The sequence below is a fragment of the Silene latifolia genome, chromosome 7 (genome assembly GCF_048544455.1).
Source record: "Silene latifolia isolate original U9 population chromosome 7, ASM4854445v1, whole genome shotgun sequence".
Lineage (NCBI taxonomy): Eukaryota > Viridiplantae > Streptophyta > Magnoliopsida > Caryophyllales > Caryophyllaceae > Silene > Silene latifolia.
The window spans coordinates 22,661,691-22,683,131 of NC_133532.1; positions in this window are offsets into that span (position 1 = coordinate 22,661,691).

Below are 21,441 nucleotides of genomic sequence, written 5' to 3' on the forward strand. Positions count from 1 at the left end.
CTCCATCGACAAACCTCCAAACTAAGTCAGAAGTCGTCTGTCTAGGTATCACTATGCCAAAATCGACACTCGAGTCTAAGTTCAACGTCATGCACCAAGAGTTCAAACACAAGAGGTCATTCACAATCTTTAATGAACTCATAACCTAGTCACACTATCGCGTCTCCACAACAAAACTGCCTTTTATACATATGTGTCGCACTTGCCTTTGTTTGTGCAATACCTTGCCAAGACAAGTTATAACGCCTATCGTTATGTCAAATAGGAATCCCTTGGGTGCCATCGATCGTCAAACAGAAACTCAAGAAGCTGATCAACCTTCATCTGCCATGACTTCTGCCAAAACCAACAACATGATCCTTCGACTCATAGCTACCGTGGAAAACTTGAGCACTCGTCTCTCCCAAGTTGAGGACAAAATGATAACCGGGAATTTTCCCTCTTCAGATATTGAGCAAAGGGTTAAGCTCCTTGAAAGCCGACTACTTGCCATCGACAAAACCAAAACCAGACGACCTCATATGTCCTTCCCTGACTTGGGCATGCCTTATGCCGTAGCCTTGGAAAGGCTAATCTCCAAAGGAAAGGTTAAGCCGATTGGTCCAACTCCAGACCCTCTACCAAGCAAGCGAGGATGTACATGGGAAGGAAAACTGTTTTGTCAATATCACCAAGGTCGCGGACATGACACTGAAACGTGTCTCCCTCTAAAAGGCGCCATCCTTGATATGATCGAAAAGGGCGAGTTACCATTACCTCCCTCATCAAACGAAAAGAACAACCCTCCAGAAAACCCTATTGGACACAATCAGGAATCTTACCTAGACTGCTCTCATCTCATCATTCCAAACGATGAGAAAATTCATGCAATTGATGAGGATGGTATACAAAGTGCTATAATGATGCTCTCCGTCTCTATCAACAACATATTCTCAAAGCTGCAAGTGGCTATCGATGAGTTGAACACTCGAGTAGCTAATTTGGATAAAAGGTTTGGTAGTACCAAAAATGAACCTGGTCATCAAAGAGAAAACCAACCCCCTGTTCACCAACCAACAGCTGTTGAAAATGAGGAGTCATCCGATGGTTCCCACATCCACGAACCTACCAACAAAGAACATGAAATCACCTCACCAAAATCCCTTTCAAAATACCAAGCAATTTCCTCAAAACTGTCCATTGACAATGACCACATCCTGTTTCCACCCAGGATTGACAAAAACAAAAACAAAACTCACAAAAACATCCCAAAAAACACCAATGTGGGAACCATGGGAAAACATCAAAGGGTATTCACAGATCTGGGAATAACATATGGCACCGCTCTGGAGATACTTGCTTCAGAAGGAATGCTCCAACCCATTGGTCCGACTCCGGACAAACCCGAAAACAAAAGAGCCCGATTCTGGGATGGATGCCTATTGCCAATATCATCAAGGCAAGGGCCATGACACCGACACCTGTTTCAAACTCAAGCATGCCATTTAAGATATGATTGAAGGCGGCAAAATCATAATTGCACCTCTCGGTCAAGACAATCCTCTGGATGTCGCAAGTCAAACAAAGAAGGTTGAACGTTCTCAAAGGACATTCACCAACCTCAACATAACCTATGCCGCAACTCTTCAAAAGCTCATGATCAAGGGAAACTACAACCAATCGAGCCAACTCGGACCCGTCTCGAATGCAAGAAAACCCGTTTCGGGACGCAGTGCCTATTGCCAATATCATCAAGGAAAAGGTCATGATACTGAAACATGCTTCAAACTAAAACATGTTATTCAAAATATGATTGACAACCGTGAAATGACGGTTTCACCCCTATGCCAACCAAGTGATGAAGACAACCCTAATGAACATCTCATTCTGCAAGGAGATGATAGCCTCATGGACTATTATCCTCATATCATTCCCAACAACGAGAGTGAAGTGCTCAAGTGGGTCAATGCTCAAGACCAGACATTCAAGACGCTGGATGCCGCGAAGGAGACCTTGGAGGAGGAACGTGATGATTAGGAGTCCGTATCTACGATTGAGTCTGAGTCTGAGTCCGAGTCTTAGGCTTTCTCATATCTATCCTAGCGTCTGTTCTTTTATTCCTAAATGACAACTGGGGGCTGTCCCCAGGAGTCACATGTATTCATCGAGTCTGTGCTAACCTCATATTTATCTAAATAAAAGAACGATTTTCAACTATCGGATATTCTCCCTTTACCATTTCCGTTGACAACGAGAATTGATTTGAGAATTGATTTAAAACAAACAATATGTTCCAATTCAATGTGAGTACACTCGAGTGACGTTCCGTACCAAGTAAGCGGAGGACTCGAAACTCCGTGTCCATTCTCTTTACCTATTCCATGTCTGGCAATAGAAACCTTTCATTAGCACCTGATCTAGAACGAGCTCTCATTCGAAGGGATCCTACGACGAACCTAGTTAACAAACCAGAACCTCTCCTTGTACATGGTCAATGACGGAAGGCAAGCCCATTCCCCACAAAAACATCTCATCACCAAATATCAACCTCTCACCAACATGTACATCCCCGTCTGCACCTCTACCTTCCTCGAACGAAGGACGACAAAAAACCAATATATCCAAAGCAAAGCCAAAGCAAAAGGCCAAAATCATAGGCCCAAGCCAATAGCCATTCACCCGAAGCCAAAGCGAAAGGCCAAAATCAAAGGCCCAAGCCAATAGCCATTCACCCAAAGTCAAAGCGAAAGGCCAAAATCAAAGGCCCAAGCCAATATCCATTCACCCAAAGCCAAAGCTCAAGGCCAAAGCAAAAACCAAAGCCAAAAGCAATTCACTCAAGGCCAAAGTCAAAGCAAAAACCAAAATCAATTCACTCAAAGCAAAAGCCAAAGCCAAAGGCTACTCACCCAACGTCAAGGCCAAGACCCAAGCCAAAATCAAAACAAAACAAGATTGAAACCCTTTTCTCAAAAAGACCAAAATCCAAAGAAAGCATCCAACACAAAAAATCCTGGACAAGTGAGTCCAAAATACCAAGTCCAGGACAAAAAAGTCCAAAGTCCAGGACCAACAAGTCCAACACACCAAATCCCGGACCGACAAGTCCAAAACACCAAACATTAAAACCTCAACCAAAACTGCTTCACCTCTAAGTCCTTCTAGATACTGTTACAGGGAGACCTATCTAGGATCCTGGGGATTCCCCTCAAGATCACAGCCAACATCGCTTCACCCTTAAGTCCTTCTAGAGACTGTTATAGGGAGAACTATCAAGGCTTCTGAGGATTCCCCTCAAGCTCGTAATATCACACCTTAACCTTTAAGGTCCAGACATGGGAATCTGATCCCACATTATTTACCAACCATTTCGTGCTCAGGCCACATCAAGCCGGAGACCCCATTCCGCACCACATTACAAGCCGTAACCCACCGGCCTAAACACCACAAAATACAAATTCCAGATTTTTATCTGTCAAACAAACCTTTTATTACCAAGCTTCACATTCCAAAATACCAAAGCCATTTTCACCTTGACTCAGATTCGGAGTCTTCAAAAAAAAACATTACTTTATTAGGGTCCACATTTTAATGTGCTCACACAACAAGAAACGTTTTCACAACCCATGCCTCTTCGATTCATGATCAAGAGGTATTTCTCTCCAATCAACTTTCGAGTCACCAAACGGAACTCACCGTCGTGACCCTCAACTCCAGATTTTTATCTGTCAAACAAACCTATTATTACCAAACTCCACATTCCATAATGTCGAAGCCATTTTTACCCTGACCCGGATACGAAGTCCTCGAATGCTTTGCTACCGAGAACGGGACATACCCAATCTACCCATAGGGTCCACTTTTTAGTGTGCTCACATGATAAGGAACATTTTCACAAATTACACCTCTTCGATTCATGATCAAGGAGGAATTGTCTCAAATCAATTTCTCGAGTCACCAAACGGAGTTTACCGTCGTGACCCTCACACTTTAAGTTCCTAACAACTCGCTTAGGCACACATTCAGACGAGACACCAAACGGAATTTACCGTCGTGACCCTCACACTTTAAGGTCCTAACAACTCACTTAGACACACATTAGTCCTAACAACTCGCTTAGGCACACATTCAGACGAGTCACCAAACGGAATTTACCGTCGTGACCCTCACACTTTAAGGTCCTAACAACTCGCTTAGGCACACATTCAGAACTACGATCTGGTTTGATTTCACTTCACGTGAATACGTAGGCAGTCCTCACTACTACAAAATGAAGCAATAGCAACACCATAAAAATGTTGCAAAATGTCTTAAAAATGTTGCATTTTACTTTAAGCAACGCTTTTAATAGTGCTGCCTAAAGCTTCGTTGCAATAGATCAATGCAACAATTGGTGCAACACGTTTTCATCAAAAGCAACATTTAAACAAAGTGTTGCACCTTTTTTTTAGTATGCAACAATTTTTTTTAGCAACATTTTTTCCTAACAACCGCAACACTTTTTTTGTTTAAATGGCAACACTTTCTTAATCATTTGCAACATTTTTATTATTAAGTGAAGCAACACTTTCGTTAAATAGATGCAACATCTTTCATCTCGATAATGCAACATTTTTTCAATAGACAAGCAACACTTTGGTAAAGAGGCCAATAATTTTATTCCAAAAAGACGTAAATACATTGTTTTTTGTAAGAAGTCTATATTTTTAATCTAACAATTTTAATAGCATTAATTTACAACTTACAACTTTAAATAAAACGAAGAGTCGAAGAAGCATCTTGATCTTAAGCTTAATCCTTATGAGCACATGCGACATGGCCACCAAGCTCACCATCCAGCATTTATGTTTAGGAGATTAGATTCACAACAATTGTAATGCTCACCCATTCTTTTAATCAAGTTCAGAAACTCTTTTATCATACAACGGTCCCAAGGAGCACGAGTGAGAAAATGAGTTTGTAATCAGTCATACACCAACGCCAAGCTTTCATGCTCTATATAGCTGCAGCCAAATTGATGTTTAACATTCTCATCAGCCTGCATACAACATATACAAATATCATTGATCACACTTTCCCTTTAATAAAACCAAAGTTAAGTTCAGTAAAAGAAACAAAAAGATGAATTAGGCAAATATTCAAAAGTAAAAAAGACCTCTAGAATTCTTGTAATTCTCTCTTATAAAAGAATCTAAATTGAGGGAAAAAACCTATAAAATTGATTGGGAAAAACAGTGTCAGGTATGTCTTTGCACAAGATATGGGGACGAGAAGTTAAAATAACCACTAAATAGGCAGCAATAGTCAAATTCAAGTTATTCAAATGTTTCATAGATATGTGTCAAACATATCTAGAAGAAATTTGCACCTTTTGTTTTTTTAAACAATTATATATAATGATGTTTAAGAGTTTATTACCTGTAAATATAATAGGTTGAACTTTCTCAAATATTATTTTTGATGTTTAACGTCAAAGTATTTAATAGATAACATACAAAATATTTAACTAAAATTAATACGGAGTATTTGTTTAGTCATAATCAATATTTTATATTTGACTTATAAATATTTAATTAAAGATATTAAAGAAAAATGTAACGTGTTTTCTACTTTTTTATGTCATTTATAATACTATATTACTTAATAATCATTACTTTTGTTTAGATTATTCAAATGCACTCGCGATTATTATGTACATACATTCTCGTACACATACTCGTTATCACACTATTGAAACCTATCAAAATCTCATATGTATTCAATTTGCCTATCAAAATCTCATATGTATTCAATTTGTCCAATATAATTTTTTTTCATTCCCAGACTATACAAACTTATCTCTTAGTAGTTTTTGTAAAGTTGTGTTTTTAATATATACGATGACTCTTCCAAATATATTTTTCTTAATGGATTTAATAGTCTAAGTTTTATAACTTTCTCGAAATGTTTTTTTACGTAAATGTATAACATTGTGAGACACTCACTTTAATCATCTCTACATATCAAAATAAATATTTCAATAAATATAATGAAAATTATACTCAATTGAAAGCATTTTTCACAATGAACATAATTATTTACAGTTTAGAATTTTTATCAAAATAACTTTTTAGTAAATTTAGAATCAAATCACCGTAGTTATTTAATATAATTTTATAATAAAATTTATTAAACTATAATTAATATTTTGCTGAGATTTATACAGCATTTATTATGTTTGTATTTAATTTCAGCTGTAACTAATACGTGTATTTAAGGCTGGGTTGACATGTGGCGCATCCACAGCGTTTCAACCTAGTTATATATATATATATATATATATATATATATATATATATATATATATATATATAAGATTCAACAAGCGTTTACATTGAATGAAAAAGTCATTCCCTAGATAGATCAAGAATGCCATAAATTAGCGAAAAATTAGAATATTTCAAGTATTTTATTGGTTCATAAAATATTTGATTATGGAGTAGGTGAAGTATTTACATGATTAATGTGTAAGTGAACTGTTTATATTAACAAGAAGTTGAGATGGTTTATTATCAAAATATCTAGACAAGTAGATAACTGTCATTATTGTAAAACATATTTTTCATGATGGTTAAATTTAAAAAAGATTTTGATACCGCAATTTCAATTTCCTATGAGTTTTAATGGTGTAGTAATAAATGATCAAATTATTAAAATGTATAACTATCTTAGTTTTCAGTGCGCCGTGAATTGATAGTGTTGTCAGATTGCACTTTAAATATACGTCACTCAAAATTATGATAGTAATAAGGCTACTCAATTTTTCTCATCCTACCCAAACAAATAAGCACGGTTTAGTTTTCAGTAATCAAGTTGTATTTGATTTTTCTCAAAAAAAAATGTATCAATTTGAGAAAATTGTGTATTTATGATTAACCAAAAACGATGCTATTTTACGTTGCACTCCGATGAGCTTCTAAAGATGTTTCTGGTAAAAAGGAGCGGCTAAAATGACGTGTAGTAAAATATGAAGCATGGAGTTTAATAATTTACCAACCATTAATTAAAATACCGAATTTCACCTTAATATTTAAAGCGACCCGTGCTTTTTTGCACGGGTACAAAAACTAGTTAACTAGTTTAGATCCCGCGCAATAAATGCGCAGTATTTATAGACTTTTTATTTTTATATTACATAATCATGCTAAACTAGTAGTTAATTAATTTTTAATATTTCACGTTATTATATTTTGAGGAAAAAAATTGAACTTTAAAATTGTTCCGGGTGTAATTCCAGAGCAGTATTGTTTACCACGTGAGCTTGATGAAATGATGTCTTTCCTTGTCGTGACTCTTCCTTTCGGTCTCTCCTGAAACGATGAACAAACTGAGGGCTCGGCTTTGCACCGAGCGTACTCACTCCGACGCTCAAGTCAGTAAACTTAGAGGGATTAAGTTGTGTGTTACTTGACAAAGTATATTGTAGAGAGATAAGGGGGTTTATACCAGATGAATAGTGTAACTTTAGGTTAGATTGTGGATCCCCTTCTCAATGAGAGAAGTGGAGTATTTATAGACTTTCACCTTTTGTCACGTAGTGGCCAAGTGGCCAAGTGGCTAGCAGGTGGAAAGACTGTTCTACCCTCGGCCGAGGGGCCCATGGCAGGCCGGCTGACTCCATGCCGAGGGGTCTTGGATATGAGTATGCGGATATGTCTCCGTGGTGATGGCTCGGTAGGGACCCAATGACCGGCCGACAGGCTGCGTCGGTTAGGCGATCTAACATGTTGACTTGCTGTCTCTTGATCCTTGACCTTGCTCAATATGTTGACTCGGTCAGGGGGTGCAGAATATGCCCCATCAATTTGCCCCCAGCGTAGTCTATGCCGTGGTATGGACCTTCGATGAGTGTTGAGCGTATTCTGCGCAAGTTGAAAATTCTTCCCCGACTTCCTCTTCCTCGGCTTGCTACATTCAGGCCGTACCACATCCCCCTCCACATGGATGTGTAATGGACATCAAATGTGGAAAAGAAGATGTCACGGCGGCGGGTCCAAGGTTAAGAGTGCCGGATCGTTGATTGCCCCGCGCCGTCTTTGTCAAGCTTGGTTGATCAGCTGGCCGTTTGGCAAGTAGATAACAAGGAGCGTGTTGAAGAAGATACGTCGATTGACATTCTGCCAAGTAGCGTGTCAAAGAAGATTGGTAACTGTTGTGATGATTGACATTCCGTGGCTGCATGCTTGACATGTGTCTCGTTGTTGATTGGTTGACGCTTCATGGGCTTTGCCCTGATTGGTCGGATTGAGTGCTTTGCCCTATAAATAGGAGAGTTAGCCCCTGAATTTGGCCTTCCAAATTCATTCTCTCAAAAATTTTCTTCTTCTCGCTTAGTTTTCTTTGTGAAACTTCTCTCTAGTCTTGAGCGTTACTCGGCGTAACACTCTTCCCAAGGTAAACAAACAAATTTTTCAACTTTTAATTGTTTAAGTTTTTGTTGTGAACATGTCTTCTGCGATGCAGGACCTAGCAATCTGCGCCGGGGTTCCCGTCGCGCCTTGATGAGGAGGAGGCACGGCCGCCATCCCGATAAGGTGCAGGGGCCCTAAGTCTCCTTCTCCTGAGGTTGATGATCAGTATTTGGATGGTTTCTCGGATGATGACGATGGTGATGATGATGGTGATGATGACGGTGATGATGAGGAAAGGACTCATCCTGATGAGGAGAGGCCGCAAATCCTGGACCACGGCGACGCCTGTAAGATCGGCCCTGATCGTGCTTGGACCGCAAGTTCGCCATTGTTCAGTTGTCCCTTTTTTGAACATCATTTCCACTTCGGCAGGGAGTATAGGATTGTTATTCCTAAAGAGGGTCAGGCCGTCTGTTGCCCTCCCCCGGGTTGTATCGGCGTATACATGAGACACCTGGAGTATGGGCTCCGGTTTCCTCTCAATACATACGTTGCTGCTATAATTGAGGCGATGAACGTCGCTGTGGCACAGTTGCATCCGTTGGCCATTCGGACGATCGTTGGCTTTGTGTGGCTATGCCAGTTTAAGGGGGAGGCCCTAACGGTGAACCTATTCCGCCGGCTTCATCACCTTCGAATTAATGTTCAAGGTGGCAGGGGGTGGTATAGCATACAGACCGAGCCAGGTTACATCACCGTCCCCAAGCTTACTTCCTGCAAGGACTGGAAGTCACGGTGGGTATATGTTGAGGTTCCAGGGGATTATCCACTGCCTCGGTCCTTCCAGCACCGCGTCAATTTGCGGTGCGAGAGCAAAGGGGAGCGTGAGAAATATGTCTCCCGGCATAAGCTTAAGATGGACGCCTTGAAGGTCCCCCTTAATGCGGACGAACGGCGGGCAATGAAGTTGTTTGAGACTGAGAAGGATGGGTCGCCGAAGGGATGGATACCCCCGACGCAGATCATTCTTCAAGATGAGCCGCTCTGCTACGTCGGCCTCATACCGGCCCTAGCACAGGGTGAGTGGGGTCGGTGTGAGGCCCATCTCTGCTTTTAATGTTTCTGTTTTTGAACCTTGATTTATTTCTTTTATTTAACTCTTGCTTCGTTTCTTTTACAGACCGTTTTGGCCGGATGCATGCGAGGAAATCCTCCAGAAGATGGGACTTGACAAAGACAAGAACGTTGTTGAGATGCATCCGAAGGCCGATGCACGTGATCGCAGACCGGCGCCAAACGACCTCATGGACCAGCAGTTGAAGGTCCTAGATGTGTCGGCGGCCCAGGCGAAGGTTGCCGGTAACATACCGCGCCGAAAGCGAAAAACAATGTCTTCGGCGGCGACGACGTCAACATCAGTTCCACCTCCAATCCCTTCAATCCAAAAGGAGACGGTGGAGATCGTTGATATTACCGAGGAGGAGGTCACCTTGGCAGAGGAATCTCCTCTCTTACGCAAGAGAAAGAGGCTAACTGCTTTGCCGCTGCCGCTGCTACTCACTCTGGCATCTCTGCGAGGCCAGAGGGCAAAGAAATGGGTCCTCCGGCCAAGAAGGCCAAGCTGGTACAGATCTAACCGTGGCTCGGACTTAGCCGGTTCATTAGGCGTTCACGATGACAGCTCTCGGGTATGTCCATGAATGTTGACATGGATGCTTTGATTGAATTTTTTGTAGATCAACCGCCGCCGTCTACCTGGCCCCTGCGAACGGCGTCGAGAAGCGACTGCGCGGACGGGTGGTAAAGATGCCACCGTCGTTTCCTCCTTCCTGAAGCCTACCCCTGCCCAGATTAGGTCGGAGGGCCTAAGTTTGTCCAGGATGCTGGCGAAGTGGGCTGATGTGGCCGGTGCTCATATTATGGAGCAAGAAAAGGTCATGGCTGAAGTTGCCCCACGGCTTGAGCGGCTCAGGCTTGAGCTCGCTGCTGCGAAGGAGGAAACTGAGAGGGCCAAGGCTGAGGCTGAAAAGGCGGTCCTTGCTGAGCGAAAACTTAGGGAGGACGCTGAAAAGGCGATCCTTGCTGAGAGAGCCAAGGTTGAGGTGCAGGGGGCCAAGCCGCTAATTTCTTTGGAGGAGCGTGACAATCTTCAGGCCATCGTCGACTTCACTGCTAAAAAGAGGGACGAATGGAAGTCTATGTTTAAGGCCCAGGGGAAGGTGGTTCGGAATACGAGGGCTATCATCGCCCAGAGGGAGTTGGACATTGAGACGCTCCAAAGCGTCATCCTCCCTAACATGTGCGCCCAATACCGGGACCTGGCCGAAGAAGCCTTTATAGAGAAGTGATCGGGAGCTCTTTCCGGATGGCTCCTTCCCGTGGCAGAGATTTGACGAGCTGCTTGATGACAAGCTTGATGCTAAGGCGAAGGCCGCGGAGGAGAAGGCTGCGGAGGAGGCAAGGGTGAAGAAGGAGAAAGAGGAGGCCGTGGAGAAGGCGGCCCATGCTGAAAAGGCGAAGGCGGCCAAGGAGGAAGGCGAGAGGGCAAGGGCGGTGGCGAAAGGCGAAGCGCCAAGTTGGACTGGGTCGCCCACCGATGGTGATGCCGTTCTTTGCTGCGATGTCGCCGATGGCGACCAAAGCCACGAGCATAGGGAGACGGGCGGTCGTCACCGATTCACCGGCATTTCGGATAGCCCGGCTATTCGGGGCCAATTATTAAGCCTTTCCTCCCTGCCATCTTTTGGCACTTCATGTCATATGTCTGTACCCTTTTGCTGTTCCTTTTTTGTAAACTTTGGTAGGTAGTGTTTAGGCTATCCCTATGGGGACGACCGTCGTCTGCATTCTCCTTTACTTGTAATCATTTTCAATAAAGCTTGTTTATTGGCCCTCGGCTTGGCCGAGGCTTTGATCACAATCCTTCACTTGTCTTCTTACGTTATTAATTGAGCGCTTTTTTCGTTTTTACCTTCGGCCTGGCCGAGGCAGTTAGAATGCGTATCTCAACTGTGCTTAACGTTTTTTTTTTTTTTTTTTTTTTTTAAAAAAACCATGTGAACATGTTAGCGTATCGACCGTTGTGTCCCCTGCCAGGCCTTCGGTTGGCCGAGGCGGCTAGAGGTTACGGCTCGACAGCGTTCGTATCTGTAGACATATTGATCGCTTCATTTGCGCAGGTCTTGTTGGCCGAGACGGCTAGGGTGCGTCTCAACTGTATTTATACGTTCCTAAGGCATGTTGGTCGCTTTCGCAGTATCAAGCTGCGCTGGTAGTGCGCCGTGGCGTCTACTTCTTGGGGTGATTGCCCGACTTGGGCGTGGCGTCTACCTCGATATGACTACGGGGGGGGGATAAACACTTTGATGGAAAACTTGGATGATTCTTCATTAGATATAAACACGCGTTGGGGTGCCAACAACAGTTTTGGACACCTCCGCCGCTATACAAAGTATTTCCGAGGTTGTCGGTATTCCAATGGCTCATCAAAGGCACACCCTCCATGTCATCGGCCGGTATGTACCCGGCCTCATTTCTTCAACCACTTTGTAGGGACCCTCCCAGTTGGCCGTCAATTTACCATGAATGTTTCCTTTGTTGGTGGCGGCCGACTTTCTTAGGACTAAATCCCCTACTTTTAAGTCCCTTTTGTGGACTCTTCGGTTGTAGGCTCTTCTCATTCGGTTTTGGTATACTTCCAAGTTGAGGCGTCTTTGTATCTCGGCTTTTTTCGACCAGGTCTAGGGAGGTTCTCAGACCTTCCTCATTTTCAACCGGGTTAAAAGTGGCCGTTACGAATGTCGGCACCGCCGCTTCAATTAGCAGGGGGCGCCGGACCGTAGACTAAGTGGAATGGGACCTCGTTGCTTCTTTCTCCGTGGTTCGAAGGGACCACGGGACGCCGGGTAGTTCATCGGCCCATCTTCCCTTTAGGTCTTCAACTTTCTTCTTCAAACCGTTGAGGATTGTTTTATTGTTTGCCTCGGCTGTCCAGTTGCTCTGTGGGTGGCGGACGGAGGAGTATGCAAATTTGATACCAAGTTCTTCCAACCAATTCATTCTTGTGTCACTCCAAAACTCTCGGCCGTGGTCAAATACCATGACTTGGGGTAACCCAAAACGAGTTATGACATTTTCCCAGATTACCTTTCTTACGGCCGCCGTCGTCTTCGAAGGTACCGCTACGCTTCAACCCATTTGGTGAAGTAGTCAACGGCGACAATCAAGTACTTTCTTCCTCAGGATGCCGTTGGAAATGGCCCTAGTAGATCCATCCCCCACTGTGCAAAAGGAAGGGGACTAAGTACCGCTGCCGAGTCTCGGGAAGGTGCATGTATCACCGGAGCATGCATTTGTGAGTTGTTGCACTTTTTGGTTTTGGCTCTGGAATCCTCAAGCATGGTGGGCCAGAAGTAGCCGGCTCGGAGAGCTTTGTGGGCTAGTGTTCTTGACCCCATGTGATGACCACAGATGCCTTCGTGAATTTCTGTCACAAGATAGCTCCGCGTCGGCTGGGCCGACACATTTCAAGAGTGGCCTTATCACGGACCTCCTGTATAATTCTCCTTCAAACACCAAGTACGTTGCAGCGATCCTTCTTATCTTCTGAGACCGACTGCGGTCCTCCGGCAACTCTTTTGTCAGCTTGTATTTCATTATCGGAGTCATCCACGTCGTCTCGGCTTCGATGTCGCCCACCATGCCGACGGTCTCAGTGATGCTTTTAGCATTCACGATGTCCACCAAAGACGGTTCGACCGACATTCTTGATGGTTGGTGACAAGCTTTGAGAGAGCGTCGGCTCGGTTGTTCTCGGACACGGGAATGCATTGTATCTGGAAAGATTTTAATTTTGAAGTGTCGGCTTTTACCTTTTCCAGGTACCTTGTCATCCCGTCGTCTCGAGTCTCGTACTCTCCTCGGACTTGATTAGTCACCAAGAGCGAGTCTGTTTTCAAAATGATGTGTTACGCCGGCGGCACTCTAGCTAACTCGACTCCGATTATCACCGCCTCGTATTCGGATTCGTTATTTGAGGCCGGGAAGGTAAACTTCAAGGCATACTCAAACTCGTCCCCGTTTGGGCTGATGATAAGGATGCCGGCTCCTGAGCTATTTGCCGTAGAGGACCCGTCGGTGTATACTTCCCACACGCCGGGACGTGATTCTTCCTGATATGTGCTCTCGGCCAAGAAGTCTGCCAGCGCTTGCCCCTTTATCGAAGGCCTCGGTTTATACTGAATGCCGTAGCCGGAGAGCTCCACTGCCCATTTGATAAGTCTGCTGATTTTTCGAATTTTTCTAGGGCTTTCTCCAAAGGTGGTCGGTTAAGACCGATCACGGGATGTGCGTCGAAGTAGGGTTTTAACTTCCTTGCGGCAACGACGACAGCGAAAGGCAAGGTCGCTTTTTCAATCAGTGGGTAGTTTTCTCGGCGGCCAGCAGTGTATGGGCGATAAAGTAAATTGGGTCTTCTTTGCATGTTTTCTTCCACGACAATTACGAAGATCGACCGTGGCGAGGTAATCGCTAAGTATAGGTATAGCGTCTCCCCAAAGATCGGCACTGGACAGGGTCGGCAATGTCGAAGGTGAGCTTTCGGTTGCCGAAAAGTCGTGCTCTGTTGCTCCCCATTTGAAATCCTTATTTCCCTTCAAAATCAGTAAAGAACGGTGTGCTCTTATCGGGTGACCGAGAGATGAAACGGGCAAGGGCCGCCATTCTCCGGTCGGCCGTCATAACTTCTTTTCGATTCCTCGGCTCCGGAGGTCCAATATTGCTTGGACTTTCTGCGGATTGGCATCAATTCCCGCGCGACAAGCACGCGGAGGAACTTGCCGGCCGGACACCGAAGTTGCATTTCTTTGGGTTGAGCTTCATTCTATACTTCCTTAGTGAACAAAATGTCTCGTGTAAATCGGCTAAGTGCTCGCTGTCAGACTTGCTTTTTACAATAGCATCGTCGACGTAAGCCTCAATGTTTCGCCCTTTTTGATTTTGGAACACTTTGTCCACCAGTCTTGTGTAATTTGCGCCGGCGTTCTTCAAACCGAACGACATCATTTTATACATGTATGTGCCGTTACCGGTGATGAATGCGCACTTAGGCATGTCTTCTTCGGCCATGAATACCTGATGATACCCTGAGAAGGCGTCCGGCAGCTCAAGATAGTGTAACTGCCGTGGCGTCGATGAAACTATCTATTCGAGGCAAAGGATAGCAATCTTTGGGGAACGCTTTATTAAGATTGGTAAAATCTACACACATCCTCCACGCCCCCAATGATTTCCTCACCATTACAACATTAGCTAACCACTCAGGATAAGTACAAGGCATGATAAAGCCCGCCTCTAGTAATTTATCTACCTCGGCTTTAATGGCCTCATCCTTCTCGGCTGAGAAGTTCCTCATCTTCTGCTTGACAGGGTGAGCGGTGGAGAGTACGTTCAGCTTGTGAACAATTACCTCCCGGCTCACGCCTGGCATCTCGGCTGCTGAGTAAGCGAAGACGTCTTTGTTCTTTCTCGGCCAGGTCTAGGAGAGCGGCCCGAATTTTGGCTCCAGGTTGTTGACAGCGATTACGGTGCGCCCGGGTCAATTTCCACTTCTTCGGTCTCGGCTCCTTCGACCATGCCGACAGTGGCATCCATGAGTTCGCCCTCCTGTTGTAAGGATGGGCTCTTCCTTCTCTCGACTTTTTCGCCACTTTGAGGGATTGCATGTTGCACCCTCCGGCGATATCCGGACGTTGACTACTTCGTCTTTTTCGTCCTTTGAGACGAGTTTATGCGCTTCCCCATGGTCCGAGACATACATCGGTGTCGGGGCCGGATGGACATTCGCATCGGCCTCGCTCGAGTAACTCGGCCTATGAGAACGTTGTAGGCGGACGAGCCGTCAATGACCACGAACTCAGATAGGACATTCTTAGCCGCATTCCCCTCGCCGAACATCACCGGCAGTCTGATTGACCCCAGGGGTACCAGGCCGGCCCCGGAAAAACTGTACAACGGATTGGTGCAGGGGCTCAAGCCCTCAATCTTCAGACCGAGATTGAGAAAGCACTCCCTGAACATAATGTTCGTGTAGGCGCCTGTGTCAATCGGCACCTCTTGACCAGGTGGTTGGCTATGTCCAAGTGGACTACAAGTGGGTTTTGTGCGGGCGATGACTCCCTCGTAGTCCTTCTTCCCAATAGTTATGTCGGGGATGTTGGAAGCGGGGATCGCTGTTTTGGGCACAAAGTTGATGGCCTGATATAGCTCGTTCAGGTGCCGTTTGTGCCCATGAGCGGACCCACCGTTCTCGTTGCCCCCGATGACAACATGGATTACTCCTATCCGTTCAAAGACGGATTTTTTATTTGAGCCGCCGGTATTAGTCTTTTGGCCTCCGGCAACATATTTGCTGAGGCTCCCCTTCCGGATCAACTCTTCAATGGCATTCTTAAGATGCGCAGGAGTTTCGATTAAGTGACCGGTGTGGCCGTGGTACTCACAAAGATCTTGGCTCGTGTCACCGTCCCCCTCGCCTTGGGAGGCCTTTCCCACTTCCCGTCCCTCGCTCTTGCTCGGGAGAAGACCTCGGCAGCAGATACGACCGGGGGTGTGACCATTGTACCGCTTTTGGTAGTATGGCCCGAACTCCCCGCGCCCGCCGGTTCTCATTTCTGGTGGACTTGTCGACCGTGACCTATTTTTGTCACGGCGTCCTTCATCCGGGTTGTCCTCCCGGCGGCTCTTCCTCTCTGGGTGCCCGGCCTCGTTGTGGCCTACCCAGGTCTTGTGATAGTCCTCCACCTTTATGGCTTGGTCGGCCATCTTCTGGCGGAGTCAGGCTCGTGCCTCCGCACTTGATGAGCTCGTTTTTAAGTCCCCTCTTGGGAGGCCTTTCATCAGTGCGAAGGCCGCCAGTTCGCTGTTCAGCTCACGAATCTGCTGAACCTTGGCATCGAACCTCTTTACATAGCCCGGAGAGACTCGCCCCCCCGTCGATAGTCGGGAGATCCGGTGTCTCGACGGCCCTCCTCTTATTGCAAGAATATGGGCCAAAAATGTGTCCCTTAGGTCGGCATAACAAGATACCGACCCATCGGGTAGCCCCTTGTACCAAATTTGTGCCATCCATGCAGGTCGTTGGGAAGACTCGGCACCAAACCTCATCGAGTTGCTCCCATACCGACATGTAAGACTCGAAAGCCTCGGCATGGTCGGTTGGGTCGCTTTCTCCTTTGTATGATATGGGCGGCAACTTTATCTTAGTCGGCACCGGGACCTCTAGGACATAGGCACTGAGGGGCTGTCTGACCACGTGTCGAGTGACACGCGGCGATCGGCTCCTCGCATCCTTAGTCCGGCTCCTCTCCCCGTGGCGGGAAGGGCTTCTTCTCCGACAATGGTGAGTCGGACTTCTTCTCCGACTCTGGTGAGTCGGACTTCTTTCACTCCTCTGGGGCAGAGCCTCGTTGGTGCCGGCGCGGCTGTCCTCCCGCGAGTGCGGGAAGGACTCAGTGCCTTGCATCGGCACTCTGGGTTCCCCGGCGTCTTGACATGGCCAGCTTCCTCCAATGCTCCGTTCAAGTTTCTCGGAGTCACTTTTTGGACCCTGGTCTCCTGTGGGGGTGCCGCCGCTCTTGTCGTCGTGACAGTGTGAGTCGGCGTGCTACCCATTAGGTCCAGGAATAGCTTTAGTTTAGCTGCATCAACCACATGTCCTATGACAGTGACTTGGTCGGTGGGCAGCGGTGTTTCTGGTATTATTGGCATCCCGTACGCCGGCTGAATTACTCGGCCGGGTGGGGGACTGCCCAATCCCAGAATTGTGGACTGTATTATCCTGGCAGAATTCGGTTTCGTCAGTCACAACTATTTCTTGTTGCTTTGACATTTTCTTAGCTTGTTGGGTGGGTTTTGTGTTTTTTTTTTGTAAGGGATTTGACTAGCTTCTAGTATCTCATCCCCACAGACGGCGCCAATTGTTCCGGGTGTAATTCCAGTGCAGTATTGTTTACCACGTGAGCTTGGTGAAATGATGTCTTTCCTTGTCTTGACTCTTCCTTTCGGTCTCTCCTGAAACGATGAACAAACTGAGGGCTCGGCTTTGCACCGAGCGTACTCACTCTGACGCTCAAGTCAGTAAACTTAGAGGGATTAAGTTGTGTGTTACTTGACAACGTATATTGTAGAGAGATAAGGGGGTTTATACCAGATGAATAGTGTAACTGGTTGGTGTCCTTAACAGTTAGTGCAAGGACTTATAAACCTCTAAAAGGATCAAAGGGCATACTTTTGGTATTATTATCAGTTGATCCACGTTTATCAATAACGGTTGGCTTGCTAGATAAGTTTGACGTTATTGTCATACAGATGGCGGTGATCAACTGGTCCCTAAAAGTCACACCTATAGGATACGTTTGAGAGACGTGACAGTATGAAAATACAGTCATGTAGATGCCAATTTTGACTAACCAGTTAGTCTGAGTTATTTGACTAATATTTAGTCAAAATGTGATGTTGAGATATGTTATTTAATACGGATTAAATAATAATGGCTAAGGCGAATTAAGCAGTTAATTCGTAAAATTAAATATAAACGATTTATATTTGATTAATGTATATTGAATATAATTATACAATATTGTCTTTGTCGGACACGTATAATTTTGTTTATACATAGTATGAATAGTATGCATCAAGTCATTATCAAATAATAATATCAATAAAAAATTTAATAGTTTATAGTCTTATATTATTTATACTTTAATTAAAATATAATAGTTTAGTGTTTAATGAAAATTATATAATTTGATGAAAAGATTAATTTTTTGGAAAAATAATTATATAATGAAATACATTATAATTATTAATTTCCTTATTTAGTGAATACAATTAAATTATCAATAGTTTTCTTATTTAAAAAGATGCTTTTTGGAGGGAAAATTTGTGAGTTCACCTATTCATTTAGTAAATAGGGGATGGATAATATTAAATACAATATTTAGGGTTGTATTTAAAAAGTTAAAACCTTCTAAATTTAGTACTAATATAGGAATTTATGATAAAATTGCACAAAAACTAATATAATTAATAGCAATATTAAGTATTAATTTTCTATTTTAATTCCTTAAAGACAAAGAGCTATATTTATCATTTCCTTTTATTAATTTTATCTTTGTATTGAAAAAAAAAGGAGGTGGTGATCTTGACACTTGTAGAGTAATTATATTTGATTTCAGTAATAGTTTTGTATTATAGGATCTTGTGTCTTTATCTCTATATTTCGTTTGTATTTGATTTTTAAGCTATTGTTGGTTGTAACGAAAAGAAACTTGTGATATCTCTTTAACCACCTTTTCCCTTTATCAATATTTAAATCGGTTATTAAACGTCATAAGTTTGTAACGCGTTATATATGAGAATTTGTGTTGATTTTTGGCACTCCCTCCCTAGTTCTCGGCCGCGAGATTAAAACTATTTATTAGGAAAAAAAAGGTTAACAAGTACTCGTAATATTATTAAGGAGGTGTATCAGTTCATATCTTTGATTGCACGAATGACATGAACCCATGAAGGAGGTGTATATTACTCCTTCCGTTCCAGACATTTGTTTTGAAAGGTAAATAAATGAATGAGACACTCTAATGAAAATGCATGGTAAGCAAATGATCGAAACGAAGGGAGTATCTAACTATCCTATTGAATGTGCGTCTTCCTTTTACATGCAATGTTCGAATGCCAATCGAATGTCATATGGTGACTAAAGTATACAACACATAATGGATGGTAACAAATAACAATACATGATTGATGATCAAATGTTGGTCTAAAACCACTTTCCATGATCTATGTATGATGGAATTATACGGTCAAATATGCTTTTCCATGAACCTTGCACTTCAAATTCCAATGAAAAATACCCAATTATGGGTCAATAAATTCCTGGTTATTTGTTGTCCTTTTTTATTTCGAGTGTCTCAGTCAATTATTGTCTTTTCTATTTTAGGATTGCATTTAATGAGCAATTTGATTCTTCACACCCAATTTGTTCAACTTGTCATCTTATAATTGATACCCTCCCTTTTTTTTGGTCTTTGTGCCAAAATCAAAGGACAACAAATGACCGAGACGAAGGGAGTACCTCTTAGTGCCGAGGACCTAAGCTCACCTCATATAATGTAGAGTGTGTTGTAACACATCCCATTTATAGATGGGATGTTCAGCTTTGGACCCGTTTTATCCTCACTTAAGCCCAAAAAACACAAGGCACTGTTACTAATGTGATGGGTAGAAGCTTTTATAAATATATCATAAGTTCCTCAATTTCCCGATGCGGGGACAACCAAATCTCATAACATCATGAAGTGTTACAAAGTCTCCCACTTAAAGAATACAACGTCCTCGTTGTGCCCGGAAACTGACCGCAGCCAAGCGTAGAATCAACCCCCGCTAGGCGAGTGACTCGAGTACTCCCGACCACAGGCTCACCGCACGGTCGCAGGGTTGCTCTGACATTATCTGTAAGTGGAGTGTGTTACGATGGTGATGGTCAGGTCGTCGGGTTGTTACACGTAATGTATTTGCATTACTGTTAGCGTATATAATCGATCTTGGGACTCCAACCATCAGCTTAAACTTTTGATTGAGATGATTTTTTGACATGGTAGCAGAGCCATGTAACTAAAAGGTCGCAAGTTTAACTCTCACTGCCTTCATTCTATAGTGAAATATTAAGCACCGGGTATGAAGAGGCTTGCAGTTGCATCCACACTTCAAGCCCGACGGGCATTCGTGTGCGTGGGCGTGCGTGTTAGAGTGTAACTTCGATCTTGGGACTTCAACCATAACTGAAGCTTTTTGTTAAGATGATTTCTTGAATTGACAATAAAATGAAATATATTTGCATTATAACAATTTTCTTATAGGTATGTTTATTGGCACGATGAGTCTAATAAGAAATAGATTTAACATAGAATAATATCTGTATTTTGTTTAATCTCAAATTTTAGTTTGAAAAAACTTGGTACTTTATGATGTGTTTAGTGACCATTTGAATTCGTCGATCACCATTATAGAATATCATCATTATAATTTTCAGGTTGGTCACCATATATGAGAGAATATGGGCGATTTTGATGCGGTTGAAATTCAAATCTAGGTCATAACTCATAAGTACAACCTCTTATAACTTTACCAGTTAACCTAATTGACATTCGGTAGAAGTATAATAAAAGGTCGCTTTTGACAAAAACTTATACTCCTTACTATTAGTGGTATGTTAAAGAATCATGTTATATATTTGACAAGATTCTAAAGTCTTTGCGTAAGAGCCGTTATTTATGAGTCAATAATTTCCCACACCTATGGTGAACTTTAGACGATCGATAATACTTTCTTTTTGTTCCTTATTTCATTTCAATTGGCTTGTTTTACTTTCTTTTAATGTGTTGTCATTCAAGTGTACTTTTAATAGTCGTCAATTCTAAGGCTGAATCCTCAGTTGATGTACCATAGTTAATCAACGTGGTCATGTCTCATAGACTATAGCATTTGCATACATATAATAATCAAAGATTCAAAGGCTTAAGAATAATGTCGTTATAACAACCTTCTTTGAGGTTAGTCTTTAATCAACATGAAAAGTACACCATGATCTAAACAATCAATAAACTTTAAGCAGAGATGAAACTAAGTATAGGCTGATCAGGACACTAAGTCATAGTCCGAGCTAGTTTTTTAGAGACTATTATCATGCATTAAAAATGGAGAGACTAATTGATTTTTCACTTAGGCTCTATTTGACAAAACTAATTGAAAAATTAGGCAACAGATAGCTGAAATTAAAACTTATAAGTTAAGCTGAAAAGCTAACTATATATTAAGAGCTTAGAAGCTAGCTGATTATATTAAAATTGTTTAACAAACTAACTAAAAAGACAACTACAAAGTCTACAATATGATAAATTGATATAAAAAGACACAATCAGTATTTAATATTTTATAAATAAAAGGGGTAAAAGAAATACAATAATCCAGTTAACTTATACAGTATATATCTCACCTGTTATCCTTAAAA